This window comes from Macaca mulatta, chromosome 6 (assembly GCF_049350105.2).
Source record: "Macaca mulatta isolate MMU2019108-1 chromosome 6, T2T-MMU8v2.0, whole genome shotgun sequence".
Taxonomy (NCBI): Eukaryota; Metazoa; Chordata; class Mammalia; order Primates; family Cercopithecidae; genus Macaca; species Macaca mulatta.
The window spans coordinates 148,132,006-148,150,164 of record NC_133411.1 but is presented as its reverse complement, the minus strand read 5'-3'; the positions used below and the strand labels follow the sequence as shown (position 1 = coordinate 148,150,164).

The window sequence follows — 18,159 nt, the reverse complement described above, 5'->3', positions numbered from 1 at the left end:
GCCAGGCTGGTCTCGAACTCTTGACCTCAGGTGATCCACCCACCTTGGCCTCCCAAAGTGCTAGGATTGCAGGCGTGAGCCTCCACGCCCAGCCCTGTGATGAAACTTTCAATGCCAAAATAGAGTATGGATTTGAGATGGCAATGAGGACCTTTTCCAATTTTGAGTAGAGGAAAAAGCAAGAAAAGATTGGAGGCATATATTTTGACACCACAAAATCCATTAAAATGTATTAGGTGAATATGAGGAGTCCTGTCATCAATAACATTATTTTTCTCGAAATTTCTTTTGATGAGAAAATTAAGCTTGACAAAGGTAAAAGTCCTAAAAGATGACAAAATGGAATTCACACCTTTGAGGTCAACCATTTGATATTCAGCAGCTGACTAATATTTGAGAGACTATTTGTTACTATTGTGTACTAGGCACTTGCCAGTACACAATAGGAAACAAAATAAAAGGTCTCTGTTCTCATGGAGCTCAGGAGTCTAGTAGAATAGACCACTATTTACATGCTCTATTAAGCAGTTGATAACACATTTTAATTACCATTGAGGGTAACGTACCATTATTCCCTTTTTTTTTTTTTTTTTGAGACAGAGTCTGGCTCTCTTGCCCAGGCTGGAGTATAGTGGCATGATCTTGCCTCACTGCAACCTCCGCCTCCCAGGTTCAAGCAGTTCTCCTGCCTCAGCCTCCCAAGTAACTGGGATTACAGGCCCGTTTCTTTTTAATGATTTCTCTTTGTTGAATTTCATATTGTTCATGTCTTGTTTTCCTGATCTCATTTAATTTTTTTTTTTTTTTTTTGAGATGGAGATTCGCTCTTATTGTCCAGGCTGGAGTGCAATGGCGTGATCTTGGCTCATTGCAACCTCCACCTCCCATGTTCAAGTGGATTATCCTGCCTCAGCCTCCCTAGCCAGTAGCTGGGATCACTGGCATGTGCCACCACACTAGGCTAATTTTGTTATTTTTAGTAGAGATACGGTTTCACCATGTTGGCCAGGCTGGTCTGGAATTCCTGATTTCAGGTGATCCGCTTGCCTCGGCTTCCTAGAGTGCTGGGATTACAAACGTGAGCCACCATGCCCAGCCCTCATTTAGTTCTCTATCTGGATTTCCCTTGTAGCTCACTGAGCTTCTTCAATAACATTATTTTTAATTGTCAGGCAGTCCATAAATTGCCACTTCTTTAGGGTTGCTGGTGATTTATTTTGCACCTTTCTGTGATTCCCTGATTGTTTATGATCCTTAAGGCCATGCGTTAGTATCAGCACATTTTAAGGGGACACTTATTCTGGTCTTCACGCCTGGCTTTAACTGAGAAAATCTTTCAGCAGTCAGCTCATCCAGACACTGTGCACACCATGTGGTAGGCTATGGTGTGCACAGTGCCTACCTGGATGTGCAGTAGTGGGCCTGAAACCTGTATGTGGGAGCCAGCCTGAAGTGTAGGTCCACAGGTACTTGAACCTGACCTGGAGTTGCAGGTACCAGCCTGGAGTATGAGGCTGTGAGGGCCTGCCAGTCACTGGGTTTTACTGAGGTGGGGCTAGAGTTTGCATACAAGGCAAATCCGGTTCTCACTTGCATCTTTTCTTATTTCTGTGCCATACCCAGGTACTATCTGCCACTTGGCTTCCTTAGTTCTTATGAAGGTATTTTCTTGTATTGATTATTGTTCAAATTGGTGTTTCTGTGAGGTCCTAAGCACCAGACTGTTCTATTCTGCCACCTTACTGATGTCCTATCAAGTTTCCTGATTTAGATATACCTACAATAAGAAAGGCAACTACTATGATATTTCTTATGTGCTCTAAGAAGTTCCTATACATATACAAAGCATTTTATGTACATATATATGTGTGTATGTGTATATATACATATTCTTTTGAATATGGCCACAAATTCTGTGCTGCTGTTCTCATGAAACGCAATTAATTTCCCCTCACCCTATATCTGGAAGGCCCTGTGACTGGCTTTACCCTACAGAATAATAGAATACAGAAACAAACTTTTGTTTTGGTTTTGGTGCGGTTGCTTTTTGAGACGGTCTTGCTCTGCTGCCCAGGCTAAAGTGCAGTCTTGACTTCCCAGGCTCCAGCAATCCTCCCATCTCAGCCTCCCCAGTAGTTGGGGGCATGCCCATCACCACGCTTGGCTAATGTTTTCTTTTTAAAAAATTTTGTACAGACAGGGTCTTGCCATGTTGCCCAGGCTGGTCTCGAACTCCTGGACTCACTCAATCCTCCCGCCTTTGCCTTCCTAAGTGCCAGAACTACAGGTATAAGCTACCATGCCCAGCCCAGAAATGAACTTTCAAGATCTGCTTTTATCCACTTAGAACCTTGTTGCCATACTGTGAGAATCTCAAGCCATATGAAAAGAGCAAAGATGCTACAGTCAGCAAGCCCAGCTGAACTTCCAGGTGACAGATCATGTCACCCACAAGTAAAAGTGGAGCCTCCACTTGGCCACACCCCAATCACTCCACAGAATTCCCTCCCCCTCCCCACAGACGTAGTCTTGCTCTGTTGGTCAGGTTGGAATGCAGTGGCAGGATCTTGGCTCACTGCAACCTCCGCCTCCCAGGTTCAAGGGATTCTCCTGCCTCAGCCTCCTGAGTAGCTGAGATTATGAAGTGCAGAGGCACAGCCACAGCTTACTGCAACCTTGAACTCCTGGGTCAAGAAATCTACCTGCCTCAGCCTCCCTAGTAGCTGAGATTACAAGCCTGAGCTACCTTCTATTGTTTTTGTGTTTTATTCCTTCTTCACCCTTAATTTTGCAGAATACTATCATTGTATTTTTCCATATGAATGTTAGAATCATCTTGTCCAGTTACAAAAGCAAGTGTTTACAAAAGCAACTGTTGTAAACTGACAATTTCCATTCTATGCTGAGATTCCTTGGACATGGTATGACTTACTTTATTAGGCCTCTATTGTACAGTCATCATTCCAATGCCTTCTTCATATATAACTTAATTATTCTAAGCCTTACTTTCCTTTCAATTTCCTACTTATCCCCCTTGTTAAGCACAAATTTGTATTAAAACTGATTACTTGCTACCTCAATTAACTATTTTCAGGTGATACAGCATTCCAAGTAATCTTACCTCATTTTAACGTTTTTTCCCTTTTATATATTTCCTTTTCTTGCCTAATTGCCTTTGCTAGCCTTGAATGAAGCTTTCTCTTTTTAACTGATAGACATCCAGGGTTTCTTCATTAAGCATTACTGTGGCTTTTGCAGTCAGATACATTTTGTAAGCTTGGGGAGTGCCGAATGTCGACCATTTTAGCAAATGCTTCTTTTGAGACAGGATCTTTTCACCAGGCTGGAGTGTAGTGGTACCATCATAGCTCATGGCAGCTTTGAATTCCTGGGCTCAAAGGATCCTCCTGCAACAGCCTCCCAAAGAGGTAGGATTACAGGCATGAGTCACCATGCCCAGACAGCAAATGTTTTAGCATGTAGGGAGATTATGTAATTTTTTAGACCAATTAACCGCAAATATTCTTGAAATAATCTAAGAATTACTTTGTGTTGTATTATCATGTAATAATTTTACAATGTGCCTATTCAAGTGTTTTGAGAGTTTTGCTGTTACCCAGGCTGGAGTGCAGTGCTACAATCTCCATTTCTGCTCACTGCAACCTCGGGCCTTCTTGGTTCAAGCTGGGATTACAGGCTTGCACCACCATGCCCAGCCCCAAATCTTATTATATCCCCAATTTAGCAGGAATATACCTATATAAAGGGAACCCAACTTCATCTCCATCTTCTAAAAATTTAAGTAAACCCTTGAGGAATTGATTTTTAAATGTCATAGTGCCGGGGTGATGGCTCACGTCTGTAATCCCAGCATTTTGGGAGGCTGAGGCAGGCAGATCACTTGAGGTCAGAATTTCAAGTTCAGCCTGGCCAACACAGAAAAATATAAAAATTAGCCAGGTGTGGTGGTGCACCCCTATAATCCCAGCTATTCAGGAGGCTGAGGTAGGAGAATCACTTGCACCTGGGATGCAGAGGTTGCAGTGAGACGAGATCTTGCCACTGCACTACAGCCCAGGTGACAGAGCGAGATTCTGTCTCAAATAAAAATAAAAATAACCCATAGTTTCTTCAAGACACAACAGGGCAAGCATTGAGGAATTTTTTTAAAAAAGTGATAAATCGTATCATAGGGCAAGACTAGGGATTAGAATGTGGCATTCATTAAGGCTTTCCAGAGGAATATTTTTTAAAAATCTAAAAGACTATATGTTTTGTTCCATTAGGACAAAAGAACCCACTGCAAGAGTAGCCGAGATGTTGACCGTCTGAAACAAGGTATTTGGCATTTGGAATTGGTGTAAGAATCTGTAAGTAAGGCATTTGAGTAGTCCCTTCAAGATGTTAGATTGAACGAGGTTGATGATTGAAGAAGCAGAAATTTACAAGACTTAATACATGAAAGCTCCTAAACCAAACACTACTTTTGGAGCCAGATTCATTCAACACCACACAAGTTCTTGTGTGACTGTGACTTTGAGCAAGTAACATGTACCTTGTAGGGCTGTTAAAAGAAGAGATGTATTAAATGTATTTAACATGGTCAACATGTAGTAAATAGTATTGATATTCTATGGCGTCACGTGTCCCAAAGTATACCTCAATGACAAAAATCATAGATTCAAAGATTTTATTTTTTATAGAACCCCAGAATAATAAACATGTTATAATTATATACTTCAATCTGGTTATAAGTTATATCCTGGCAGCTACTTACCAATATGCCTGCTTGTAAGAGAGGTTCTGCAAGTCAATTTACACACAAAGATGTTTCACAAATTTTCTCAAATATAAAGATATTTACAGATTACTAAAATAATAACAAAAGCCCGCACATGTGTTTTAGTTAACAGATGTCTGAAATCTAAATAGCAAGTCTCGGCCGGGCGCGGTGGCTCAAGCCTGTAATCCCAGCACTTTGGGAGGCCGAGGTGGGTGGATCACGAGGTCAGGAGATTGAGACTATCCTGGCTAACATGGTGAAACCCCGTCTCTACTAAAAATACAAAAAACTAGCCGGGCGTGGTGGCGGGCGCCTGTAGTCTCAGCTACTTGGGAGGCTGAGGCGGGAGAATGGCGTGAACCCGGGAGGCGGAGCTTGCAGTGAGCCGAGATCACGCCACTGCACTCCAGCCTGGGAGACACAGCGAGACTCCGTCTCAAAAAAAAAAAAAAAAAAAAAAAAAAAATAAATAAATAAATAGCAAGTCTCTGAAAATCCATTATTTTCTTTTTTTTTTGATACAGTCTCCGTCTGTTGCCCAGGCTGGAGTGCAGTTGCACGATCTCAGCTCACTGCAACTTCTGCCTTCCAAGTTCAAGTGATTCTCGTGCCTCAGCCACCCAAGTGGTTGGGATTACAGGCATGCACCACCACACCCAGCTAATTTTTTAATTTTTTTCTTTTGTAGAGACAGGGTTTCACCATGTTGGCCATGCTGGTCCTGCCCTGGCCTCAAGTGATCCAGCCTCCTCGGCCTCTCAGTGTTGAGATTCTAGGCAACCATGCCTAGCCAAATCCATTATCATCACTTAATGTTTAAAGGCTACATTTAGTTTCCTATATATTGTTAGGGTTTACTAGTAAATGATTTGGTAACCTGACACCTTTGTATTCATGTCCAAAAAAATTCTTTTACAAGAACAAAAACAGTACTCTTAGCCTCTCTCACTGGAGTATTACTGAAAAGCATGATATTCTTACTCTGTTTTGGGTACATTATGACAGGTTATTATTACCAACTGTCAGTAGAATTGAGGCTTCTTGACTAAAGGGGATTGAGGTAAACCTTTGGAAGCTCGTGAACACATTTCAAGACACAACATGGCACCTGTGTCTAGCTCTACGGTACAACATGGTACTATAACACATAGTTATAGTACCACATGGTGGCCAGACGGGGAAGGCAGCTTCTCTGCAACTAAGCTGAGATCTCAAAATAGGCAATGTCAAGATGGAACCAGAAGGGGAAAACAGCATGTGTAGAGAGGTAGCGACAAAAGGCTAATTAAAGACTGAAAGAAACCAGGGTGGCCAACAAGGGAATCTAAGGGTGATAAAGATAAGAGGCTGAGAGAGATAAGGCTAGACTGCATAAGGCTTGACAGACCATAGCAAGATAAGCAAGAACTGTGTCCTGTTAACCATTTATCCCTAACATCTAGCATAGAATTCAGTTAATAAAAGCCATAAACCCTTTAAAAAGGGTGTGAGTCTTCTGGCAAGATAAGTAATTAGCACAGATTATTGTCACTCACTGCAACTCAGCCTTGGAGGGAGTACACAAATCAGAAGGAGGTCAAGTGCCTGGAAAACTAAATGACACTGCCTGGAAGAACAGATCGTGGTTGGGGTAAGAAAAGGAAGCCCAGTGTAGAAAAGGATAGAATGCCATGGGGTTAGAGGTAGCAGAGGCTGGGACAGAACTTGTCTGTTCTGCCTCCTTTCACTCCTCCTGTTCTTTGCCTTACGTCCAACCCATCACTTGCTGGGGTAGCCAGCCTATTTGAACAGGTTTAGACAACCCTAGAGTTCTCTCCAAAAGGATTAATACTGAGAAGGAGAAGTTCTACCCTTGTCACTCTGGTGAAGCACAGATTCTAACTCAGAGGCTCTTTGCCTTGAGGGGGATCTTTCCTCTCCTTCAACTCATCAGAACCCTTAGTTCTGGGCTTGGCTTCTCCCTTTTAGCAGCTGATAATGAAATCTCTATCCCCACGGCCGGGCGCGGCAGCTCATGCCTGTAATCCCAGCACTTTGGGAGGCCAAGGCACGCAGATTACGAGGTCAGGAGATCGAGACCATCCTGGCTAACACAGTGAAACCCTGTCTCTACTAAAGAATACAAAAAAAATTAGCCGGGCATAGTGCCAAGCGCCTATAGTCCTAGCTACTCGGGAGGCTGAGGCAGGAGAATGGCATGAACCCGGGAGGCAGAGCTTGCAGTGAGCCAAGATTGCACCACTGCACTCCAGCCTGGGCGACAGCGAGACTCTCTCTCTCAAAAAAAAAAAAAAAAAGACATCCCCATCCTCTACTATAAGCTTATGGGGTGAAAATCAGCCATATAAGGACTACAGCATCCACTCTCAAAGACAACAGGCTCAACCACTAATCTCTACATGACAGAATAAACTAAGACCACAGAATGAAAATGGAATGTTTAAAGAATTTAGGAGGCAGTCGGGCCCAGTGGCTTGCGCCTGTAATCCCAGCTACTCGGGAGGCTGAGGCAGGAGAATCACTTGAACCCGGGAGGCGGAGGTTGCAGTAAGCTGAGATTGAGCCATTGCACTCCAGCCGGGACGACAGAGATTCCATCTCAAATAAAAACAAACAAAAAAAAAACAAAACAAAACTGTCAAGGTCATTAAAAACAAGTCTAAGAAGCTGTCATGGCCAACAGGAGCCTAAGTGTAATGTGGTATCGTCAGTGGGATCCTGGAACAGACAAAACATATTACATAAAAACTAATGAAATCTGAACAAAGTATGGACTTTAGTTAATACTAATGTATCAATATTAGCCCATTTAATTGTGACAACCATAATATACCAATGTAAGATGTTATTAGGGGAAACTGGGTAGGTATATATGGGAACTCTTTGTACCATCTTCCCAACTTTTCTATAAATCTAAAAGTATTGTGAAATAAAATAAAATTTGAAGTCCTTTTTACTGTGCTTTCCCAATGAGTATATCACCCTTAAGAAGCAGCACAGAACATTCTTACACCCTAAAGGGCCTTTACTGGAGGGCAAGAAAGGCCAAATAAGTAACAAGGACTCCTCTGAACAAGCCCTAGGCTACTAAACTGAAAAATTAATGACTCAGCAAGTTGGCTCATTATAAGCGTTCCTAAATAGCATTAAGGATAAAGATGTTGCTAAGCAGAGATTTTTAAGTTATTACAGTTAATTTGTTAATTCAGTGAAATTGTTTTTCAAGAGTACATTGACAGGTCCATTAACTGGAGCTGTTCACAAAGCCCTAATTAAGAAACAACATTCACAGGAGTCATTGTCACTCTTTTTAAGTTCTTAATTAGTAGCTCTTAGCATGGTGTTTTCCTTTGTGTGAATTCCTAGGCACTTAGCCATCTCTTTGTGTCCCGTTGGGACTTGCAGAATTTATCCCTTTGGGTTTTGCTTTACTGGTTGAAATTTGAGTGAGACATGATCTAAAATTTCAACATAAAATCCCACTGACACTAGCTTGTTTCAACCCAGCAAGTGAAATCATGGACAGGTGCCAGGAATAGTGTTTATTAATTGTGGTTCCCTCATTTTTTTTAAATTCAAGGTTGGTGGAGGTGTTTGGAAACCCTCATTTTTAGTTTTTCCTCTTAATATGGTACAGGCCTAAGACCTGAAACTTGGCCTAAGCAATGAAAAGAGGCACTTGTGTTTACTGCTACCTATGGCAGCTGGCAGCCTGGGTATTTACAGACCAGTAACCCTGCCAGTCTCATTCCAGTTTCCATTGCAGCACGGGAAAAGATTAACAAAAAAAAAACTACTTCGTCTTGGTGTGGTAGCTCACACCTGTAACCCCAGCACTTTGGGAGGCTGAGGCGGGTGGATCACCTGAGGTAAGGAGTTTGAGACCAGCCTGGCCGACGTGGCGTGGCAAAACCCCATCTCTACTAAAAATACAAAAAAAATTTAGTCAGGTGTGGTGGCGTGTGACTATAGTCCCAGCTACTTGGGTGGCTAAGGCAGGAGAATTGCTTGAACCTAGGAGGAGGAGGTTGTAGTGAGCTGAGATTGTGCCACTGCACTCCAGCCTGGGCAACAGAACAAGGCATCGTCTCAAAAAAAAAAAAAAAAAAAAGAAAAGAAAAGAAAAAAAAAACTACTTTGAGGCCAGGCACAGTGACACCTGTAATCTTAGCTACTCAGGAGGCTGAGTCAGGGGGATCACGTGAGCCCAGAAAGTTGAGGCTGCAGTGAGCTGTGATCATGCCACTGCACATCAGCCTGAGTGAGACCCTGTCTCTAAAAAAAATAAGTAACTACTTTGAAGCCAGGCATGGTAGCATGTACCTATAGTCCCAGCTACTTGGGAGGCTGAGGCAGGAGGTTTGCTTGGCCCAGGAAGTCGAGGGTGCAGTGAGCTGTGATTGTGCCACTGCACACCAGGCTGGATGACACAATGGAGACCCTGTATCAAAAAAGATTTTAAAAACTACTCTGAAATGTTTTACTAATCTTCTTAGACTCACCAGGAAATAAATTTCTTTGCTTAAAAAACAAAAAAACAAGTCAAGAGGGATATGTAGGTGAATAATTAACTTTATTTATCAAGTAGGAAATCCCATCAAATTATTTAAATGCACATGACTACACCATTGATGCCTTTTGGGATATTGAATACAGGACAGAAATACCAATTATTTCTCTCTTTTTAAGTAGCAACATAGGAACTCTGCTCATGGATAGCCCTACTATAGTCAGGAAAACAACCTGTATGCTTAGAACTTGAGGACTCAGATTTAAAATACTGTAACTCTTCATAACACAAAATTTTCCTCTTTCCTTAGGAGCCATTTTGGTTTTACCAACTTGGACTGAGATTGTGGCTAAATTTGAGAAGTGCAGACTGCTATTCTTTCTTAAGACTTCTCCCTTTGGAGCACATTAAAAGTGGAGAAAACTGGTATAAGTAACCCATGCAAAAAAAACACAAATCCCAAACACACAAAAACAGACTATTTTTACTACTGGTTAATTTCTTGCAGTCACCTTAGTGCCGTAAAAGATGAAGAGTATAGGCCGGGCGCAGTGGCTCAAGCCTGTAATCCCAGCACTTTGGGAGGCCGAGACGGGTGGATCACGAGGTCAGGAGATCGAGACCATCCTGGCTAACACGGTGAAACCCCGTCTCTACTAAAAAATACAAAAAAAAAAAAAAAAAACTAGCCGGGTAAGGTGGCGGGCGCCTGTAGCCCCAGCTACTCGGGAGGCTGAGGCAGGAGAATGGCGTAAACCCGGGAGGCGGAGCTTGCAGTGAGCTGAGATCCGGCCACTGCCCTCCAGCCTAGGAGACAGGCTCAAAAAAAAAGGAGACTCCGTCTCAAAAAAAAAAAAAAAAAAAAAAAAGATGAAGAGTATAACATTCTAAGGCAAAGCTATTGATAACGTTAAATTTTTCAGGGAGTCATGTTGCTACTGGCTCTGAACCTGTCACTAATGAGCTGTTCAACTTTCAAGGCCTGAATTTCATTCTCCAGGACAGAGGTTGGCAAACCATAGCCCGAGGGCCAATTCCAGCCTGTTTTATATGGCTCTCAAAATAAGAATGGTCTTTAAATTTGTAAATCATTGAAAAACATTTTGACACTGAAAATTTTATGAAATTCCAATTCAATGTCCATAAACAATGTTCTATTAGAACTACAGACTTGTTACTGTCTAAGGCTGTGTTTGCACTAGAGCTGCAAACATAGTTGCAAAAACCACATGGCTGAACAAATGTAATATTATCTGGCCCTTTACAGCAAGTTTGCTGATCCCTGCTTTTGAACCGCAGTGCATAATAAACTTTCTGAATTGGTGGAAATGTTCTCTGAGTTTTCCAGTAGGGTAGTCAGCAGCGAAACAGATTCTGAGATTAAGAAATTGATTAATTTTTATCAACTTACACAGCCACATGTAGCATATAGCTACTGCACAGCAGAGCTCTAGAAAATAAGGGTTGGACTTTAGATTCTAAGAATTCTCTAAAATTCTGATACTTGGCTGGGCGCAGTGGCTCATGCCTGTACTCCCAGTACTTTAGGAGGCCAAGGCAGGTGGATCACGAGGTCAGGAGTTCGAGACCAGCCTGACCAACATGGTGAAACCCCATCTCCACTAAAAATACAAAAATTAGCTGGGTGTGGTGGTACGCGCCTATAATCCCAGCTACTCAGGAGGCCGAGGCAGGAGAATCGATTGAACCCAGGAGGTAGAGGTTGCAGTAAGCCAAGATCGCACCATTGCACTCCAGCCTGGGTGACAGAGTGAGACTCTGTCTCAAAAAACAAACAAAAAAACCTGTAATTCCAGCATTTTGGGAGGCCGAGGCAGGCAAATCACAAGGTCAGGAGTTTGAGACCAGCCTGGCCAATATGGTGAAACCCCCATCTCTACTTAAAATAAAAAAATTAGCCTGGCATGGTGGCAGGTGCCTGTAGTCCTAGCTACTTGGGAGACTGAGGCAGAAGAATCGCTTGAACCCGGGAGGCGGAGGTTGCAGTGAGCCGAGATCGAGCCACTGCACTCCAGCCTGGGCAACAGAGCAAGACTCCGTCTCAAAAAAAAGAAAAAAAAAAAAAAAAAGAAAAAAAAATTCTGATACTCTACATAATTTTTCAAATCATAATTTTAAGTACCCTACCCCCGTCTGAGCTGCAGTAATTTAATTGGAACCTACATGACAAGAAGACTACATATATTACTTATCTTGGTGTCACACAGGGCTGTCAGACATCTGGGGTCGTGATGCGGGTAGATGATATTCAGGTGAAGGCATCTAGGATTCAAAGAGGAAAAGAATGACAGGCTGTCCCTAAGACAGGGTCCTTTTTTTTTCTAACAGAAAAAAATTGTTTGCACCCAGACTAGGACCAACTCCACAGGAGGAGTCATTCCACTCTCAGAGGTGCAAAACACTGCCCAAAGGTACTCAGCTACAACACCAAAACAGTGCTTGGAGCCAAACCTCAATAAAGACAGTGCTTGCTCTTCCAACAGTGTAACACCATCACAGGCACCACACAAGCCTGGATAGCTGACAACCGCTGGATGATTCCTGAAACAGCTTTCTCATTGTTTCAGATACCTAGGCACTCCAGGTAGAAGACCTATCAGTCGAATGTTGGCTGCAAAACAGGCATGGAAGCACTGATTGCAGACCCTGTTGTCAAACTCTTTAACAGGAATCCCCTTCCATGTTTTCAGTTGTTTTATCCAACATTCAGGGAGTTCCTGCCATGTGCCAAGCACTGTGATTGGGATCTAGCAGTGAATAAAACAAGATATACTGTCCTTTCCTTCATGGATCTTACAAATATAGGTTAATTTACCTCTCAATTGTTTCCTGATAGATACCAACTAGCCAACAGGCCTGGCACAGAGGAGGTAGTCAATGTTGGAATGAACAGGGATATTTACCTGAAAACTGCACATGCAGACTGTCACCTGCCACTATTTCCTCTCTTCAGATGGGTGAAGGATGCCCTACTTTCAAGTCATCCTAAAAAGGAAGACAAGCAAACTTAGTGATCTAGTACACAGAACGGTGAATAAATAGCAATGCATTGTATATATATATATTTTTTGAGATAGGGTCTCACTCTGTCCAGGCTGGAGTGCAGTGGCATGACCATGGTTCACTGTAGTTTCAATCTCCTGGGTCAAGTGATCCTCCCAGCTTAGCCTCCCAAGCAGCTGGGACTACAGATGCATGCCAACACATCCACCTAATTTCTTTTTTGTTTTTTATATTCCCGATGAATTTGAATGTTTGGCACCCCGGTCTAAAACAACAGCTCCTAAGCACCCTGATCTGGACAGATGGAAACAGAATGCTGCTTGCCATTTATGATTTATCCTCATTTCTACAGCCTCAGGAATTATTTTATTTACCATTATTTGCCTTTTCCCTGCCTAGAGTACTATAAAGCTAACCATCCCCCAAGCCCTACAGATATCACTAGCCTTAAGACCCCATATGTAAAAGGCTATTCACAGTTGAGGCATTCACACAAAGCACTCATATTTAGTTGAGAGAATCCTATTAAGGGAATGCCAACTGATCTAACAAAACAAGCTTTGATAAACAACTCCCCTGCCCCCCAACATCCTCCCCAGTTCCTCCTGTGGAAACTAGGATGTCACTTTTCATAGCAACTGAGGGTCATCTCTTCTCAAAAGAACCTCTTCTCAAAAAATTAGCATTCCAGGCCAGGCATGGTGCAGTGGCTCATGCCTGTAACCCCAGCACTTTAGGAGGCAGGAGGATCACTTGAGCCCAGGAGTTCGAGACCAGCCTGGACAACATGGTGAAATCCCGTCTCTACTAAAGCCTGGGCAACATAATGAGACTTTGTCTCTACAACTTAAAAAAACAAACAAACAAAAAATTAGCTGGTTGTGGTGGCACACACCTATCATCCCAACTACTTGGGAAAAAGCATTCCAAAACAAAATTACTACAAAGGGAACTCAATAATGGGGCAACAATTATAAAAGGAACTCACTTCAATGGGGCAACAACTATTCATTTCTGAAAATCAGTAAGCAACTAAAGCGAATATACTGTCAGCCCAAAGGAGAAATTAGTGTGGTTGTAGTTGTTCAGTTCCCAGAGCCCCCTCAATCGATATTTTAATATTTTATTAAAGAGCTAGAGAATGCCCATAATTTTAAAGTGAATTCCCATCAATGTTTCCCTAATAGGGAATCCCATAGATAACTATGGTTGTAAAATCCTCTACAAAGGGAATCATGACTAGCTTTTTTTTTTTTTTTTTTTTTGAGACGGAGTCTCGCTGTGTCTCCCAGGCTGGAGTGCAGTGGCGTGATCTCGGCTCACTGCAAGCTCCGCCTCCCAGGTTCATGCCATTCTCCCGCCTCAGCCTCCCGAGTAGCTGAGACTACAGGCGCCCGCCACCACGCCCGGCTAGTTTTTTGTATTTTTAGTAGAGACGGGGTTTCACCGTGTTAGCCAGGATAGTCTCAATCTCCTGACCTCGTGATCCACCCGCCTCGGCCTCCCAAAGTGCTGGGATTACAGGCTTGAGCCACCGCGCCCGGCCATGACTAGCTTTTATGGTGGGTAGTGGGAGCTACGCACTTTAATTTCAGCGAAATTAGCAAAAATCCCATTGTATCTGGCCCCCTTTGAGCACTTAGTAGGCACTAAAAATAAAGGTGTGACTTTTCCATCTATTTTTACCAACCCCCTCTTCCCATTAGCTTTGTTTTATTTCCAAGGTATGATTCAAGTAACTTCTTGCTACCCAAACCTGTTGGACCAGAACTATTCAGGAAGGTCTGGATTTATTCTCTCTGCAAAAAGTCATGCTCTCACAGATTAAACCTTAATGCAAGCTTTTCCAACCCACAGCCCAACACAAATTGGTAAACTTTCTTAACACATTATGAGGGTGGTTTTTTTTTTGCAATATTTTTTAAATTTAGCTATCAGTTATCGTTAGTGTTACTATATTTTATGTGTGACCTAAGACAATTCTTATCCTTCCAATGTGGCCCAGGGAAGCCAAAAAACACCCCTGCCTTGATGGATAAGCAACTATGCTGGCATCCTGGGGTAGTCAACACAGAGTTGGCATGAACCAGGGCCAGAATGCCAACCAGCTATTGGCTGCTGTTCTCCCAGCAGTGTAACACTTGCCTAGGTACAAGACAACCTAGGCAGCTGCCTACAGCTGGAGCCAAGAGAGCTGAAGGGATTGCACTCACCTGCAGTTGCATCTGCCACAGCTGGCCTCTCTGCAATGAAACAACTCCAGGTTAGTCAGCCAACAGTGAACACGTGTGCAGCTCAGAGTCCTTGCCCTCAAAACGTGGTATCTTAGGCCTGAGCCACAGAAACAACAGCAGACAATAAAACCAATAGCTTATCCTTGTTTAGCTTTGTTTTCACCTCTTGTTACTCATACACCACGGGAGTTCAACAGTAGCAAAAGAGTCGATTAAACAAGTATCCGGGAGCCTGGCTCTATCGCCTAACTAGTGTCTAGCCAAATGACACTGGGCGAGTAACCTCTCTATACCTCAGTCTCCTCATTTGTAGAATGGAGATATTATATTACAGGGTCTTTCTCTGTCACCCAGGCTGGAGTGCAATGGCACAATCATGGCTCACTGCAGCCTCCACTTCCTGGGCTCAAGTGATTCTCCCACCTCAGCCTCCTGAGTGAGTAGCTGGGACTACAGGCGCGAATACACCAAGCCGAATGGGGATATTACTAATAGTACTCTGTACGTAGGGTGGTTGGGAGGCTTAAGTGATATAAGCTAACCCCCAGGATAATGTCTGGTATAGTGTGGGCACTCTGTAAACACCTGAGGAGCTACATTCCAAAAAAGGCTCAGATGGTGAATATGAGTGAGTAAAAAGGGAAAAGTTATCCAGTGAGAGAAATGGGCAGTGAAGAGTGGGAAAACTAGATAGTCCAATATAAGACTTCCTGAAACACAATAAAAACAGCACTTAGAAAAATAACTGCAGTATTGGATATGAGGGGAATTGGAGGCAGTAGTCATGCCAAGACCTCAACTGATTAAGAGCAATAACCAAAATGTTAGGCCGGGCGCGGTGGCTCACACCTGTAATCCCAGCACTTTAGGAGGCCGAGGTGGGCGGATCACGAGGTCAGGAGATAGAGACCTGGCTAACACGGTGAAACCCCGTCTCTACTAAAAATACGAAAAATTAGCCGGGCGTGGTGGCGGGTGCCTGTAGTCCCAGCTACTGGGGAGCCTGAGGCAGGAGAATGTCGTGAACCCGGGAGGCGGAGCTTGCAGTGAGCCGGAGCTTGCAGTGAGCCGAGATCTTGCCACTGAACTCCAGCCTGGGTGACAGAGCGACACTCCGTCTCAAAAAAAATAACCAAAATGTTTGCACAAATGATAATAAATATTTCTACATAGTCACTATTTTTTTTTTTTTTTTAACGGAGTCTTGCTCTGTTACCAGGCTGGAGTGCAGTGGTGCTATCTCGGCTCACTGCAACCTCCGCCTCCCGGGTTCAAGCGATTCTCCTAAGTTTTGTATTTTTAGTAGAGACGGGGTTTCACGGTGTTGGCCAGGACGGTCTTCATCTCTTGACCTCGTGATCCGCCCGCCTGGGCCTCCCAAAGTGCTGAGATTACAGGCGTGAGCCACTGTGCCCGGCCTCACAGTCACCATTATAATTTATATAAGGCTAAGATCATACCTTTTTCCAGCCATCCCCAAATTTCACTCCTAACTTCCTCCAAATAATTTAGAGAAACAGGAAAATGAGTAGAGAGGGTTCATTGTTCGCTGGGTCTAAAAACAGATCTAAAAATAGCGTGCCCCTTTCAAGGCTCAGGTTAAAGGGGCTGACTCAGTTCCACCGGACATTTGTTCCTCACAAACCTTCCAAAGTCCCTGCCCCTGGCACTGGGAGATGGAGGCTGTCAGAGTCAGGCTGTAGGGGACTCCCTAGGGAGAAGAGGGACGGTACAAAAACAGGGGACGACTCCGGGACCCAGGTCTCTTTCCGATGCCCTCCAAGTTCGGGGTCACGAGGGGACGAACCCCAATTTCATCCCGTGCCCCGGCAGAAGCCACCCTACATTGCTTCTTTCCCCAGGCTGGGAAACCTCCAAGGACTCTCCCCTCGGGGTCCTTACTCACGCGCACGTGTTCGGAGCTCCGCAGGGCGCAGCAGCACTGGCAGAGGCCGGAGGGGAAAGGGCAGCCGGGAGCCGAGGGGAGCCCCGCCCCGGGGCGGCTTATGGGCGTGGCTTCGGTGGGCGGGGCCCTTGACCCCGCCTAGGAAAGGCCGGGCTTAAAAAAAAAAAAAAATGGGAGTGCGGTGGCAGAGGTGAACCTGCTTCTTATAGGAGAGAAGGGCTGGGGTCTGAGCAATGGCTGCGTCTGTTGGACTCCCAATCCATCTCTTGAGTAGAAGGGGCGCATAGTTCACAGCTGCTCAGGAGAGAATCTGTGTGTCCTAGTGGAGCCAGGCTTCCTGCCTGCCCACACTACGCGCCCCCGGAACTCTGGTTCCCCTCACGAGCGTGGCGCCTTTCCGTTGCTGCAGGCCCAGCCCACGCTTTTGCGCTTCCCACGCATATCCTTTTTCTGACTTTCTGCGGCAATGCTGTCATTCGGCTAATGGATCGCCCACCCACGCAGGTCACCTTGGTCCACGGTCTTCGGGATCTTTCCAGGAGGTTTTCGAATAGATTAAGCCAGTCACTCCTACTGCTTACCTCTGCAGGACCGGCATCCCTAGTGCCCTGCAGTGGGATTTTTCGCTGAGCTGCAGTAACTGAAGAACACTGGCTTTCTCTGCTAGACTTGTCCTCCACCATGGCACAGGCAGGCAGAGTCCTTGGTCAGGACAGACTGCCTGCAAGGCTACCAGGATTTCTTTGGAACACTAAAACTTCCCTCTCCCACTGGCTAGAGTCCATATGATTCCCCTGGGGTCCAGAGTGGAAAGGCCTACAAACAGTAATTCCTAACTCCGTGCTCTAATTCTCCCAAATTCCTTTCCGATACCCGCCCCTCAACAACAACAACCTATCCTGTGGGTTTTGCTGATCTCTTCCACCAGCACCATTGCCAGATGAACGCCTGGCAACCAAGCCACTGCCCTTGGCATCTGCCAACATGTGTCATTGTCTATTTCCTCAGCTCTTTCATAAAGAAAAAGGTATGCTTCTTGTGCACCCTAACTCTTGCAGACCTCTCCTAAGAAAGCCCAGAGCCCCAGTTTGATTCCAGCAAGAGACCCTAGGCTGTAGGGCCAAAGAGCCACTGGAGGGGAAGTGGCGAGCTCAAATCTTCCCCAGTTTTGATGGAGTTGGACACAGGCTCTGGTTGGGAAAAGGCTTCCATAAATACAGTAATTTAAAAAGTCACATGATCAGTGCTGGGCTGGTAGGCAGGAGCTCTGCTTTGCAGTTAAATAGGAATGTGGCTGAAGACTGCTGCCATAATCAATGCCTACATCCGGCTGTCACAGCGTGTTCATAAAGAAAGGTTATGAGAGCTATAAAACCAGGCAGATTGGGTGGGTAATTGTCCTGCTGAGCTCTACTAAAGGAGAAATTGCATTGGCATCTCATATATTTCGCTTTCTTTCCTTCCAAACACACAAAGTGGAGAGGGCAGAGCTACTCTGAAGGTTCATGAAAAGGAAAGATGAGGGTGTATGTGTGTGTGAATGTGCATGTGTGCTTTCAAAGAAGAGACAAGAAGTAACTGAGGACAGGGAGCTATGCAGACCTTTGGGGAGAGAGGGACTAATAACCTGGTGATGATTGGATTCAGATTAGGCCAGGTAGAAGGCAGAATTTGTGTGGAAGGCCAGCCATTATAAATAAGG

At 44.3% G+C, this 18,159-nt stretch overlaps 1 protein-coding gene, 1 long non-coding RNA gene and 1 other non-coding gene across 18 annotated transcripts in view; all 3 read right to left on the bottom strand.

The window, feature by feature from the left end:
* MATR3 (matrin 3) overlaps window positions 1-16,495 on the bottom strand; it is a 60,100-nt gene extending 43,605 nt beyond the window's left edge. For 5 of the 16 annotated variants that reach the window (XM_078003621.1, XM_078003605.1, XM_078003619.1 and 2 more), the window contains exons 1-4: window positions 16,458-16,495; window positions 14,531-14,560; window positions 12,218-12,299; window positions 11,503-11,576 (exon numbers count right to left, since the gene is read on the bottom strand). The gene's annotated coding sequence lies outside the window, so the exon portion shown is untranslated. Of the gene's footprint in view, window positions 1-11,477; window positions 11,577-12,217; window positions 12,300-14,530; window positions 14,561-16,423 lie in introns of all 16 variants that reach the window. The other 11 variants (XM_078003609.1, XM_078003620.1, XM_078003594.1 and 8 more) reach the window with 5 other exon arrangements.
* On the bottom strand, window positions 1,598-9,224 carry LOC144329520 (uncharacterized). Its single transcript, XR_013394865.1, has 2 exons — window positions 6,987-9,224; window positions 1,598-2,610 (listed from the first exon to the last, which is right to left on the bottom strand). It is a non-coding gene; the product is annotated as an uncharacterized LOC144329520 (long non-coding RNA).
* On the bottom strand, window positions 11,649-11,849 carry LOC114679139 (small nucleolar RNA SNORA74). Its single transcript, XR_003730817.1, has one exon. It is a non-coding gene; the product is annotated as a small nucleolar RNA SNORA74 (small nucleolar RNA).
* Window positions 16,496-18,159: the final 1,664 nt, after the last annotated feature.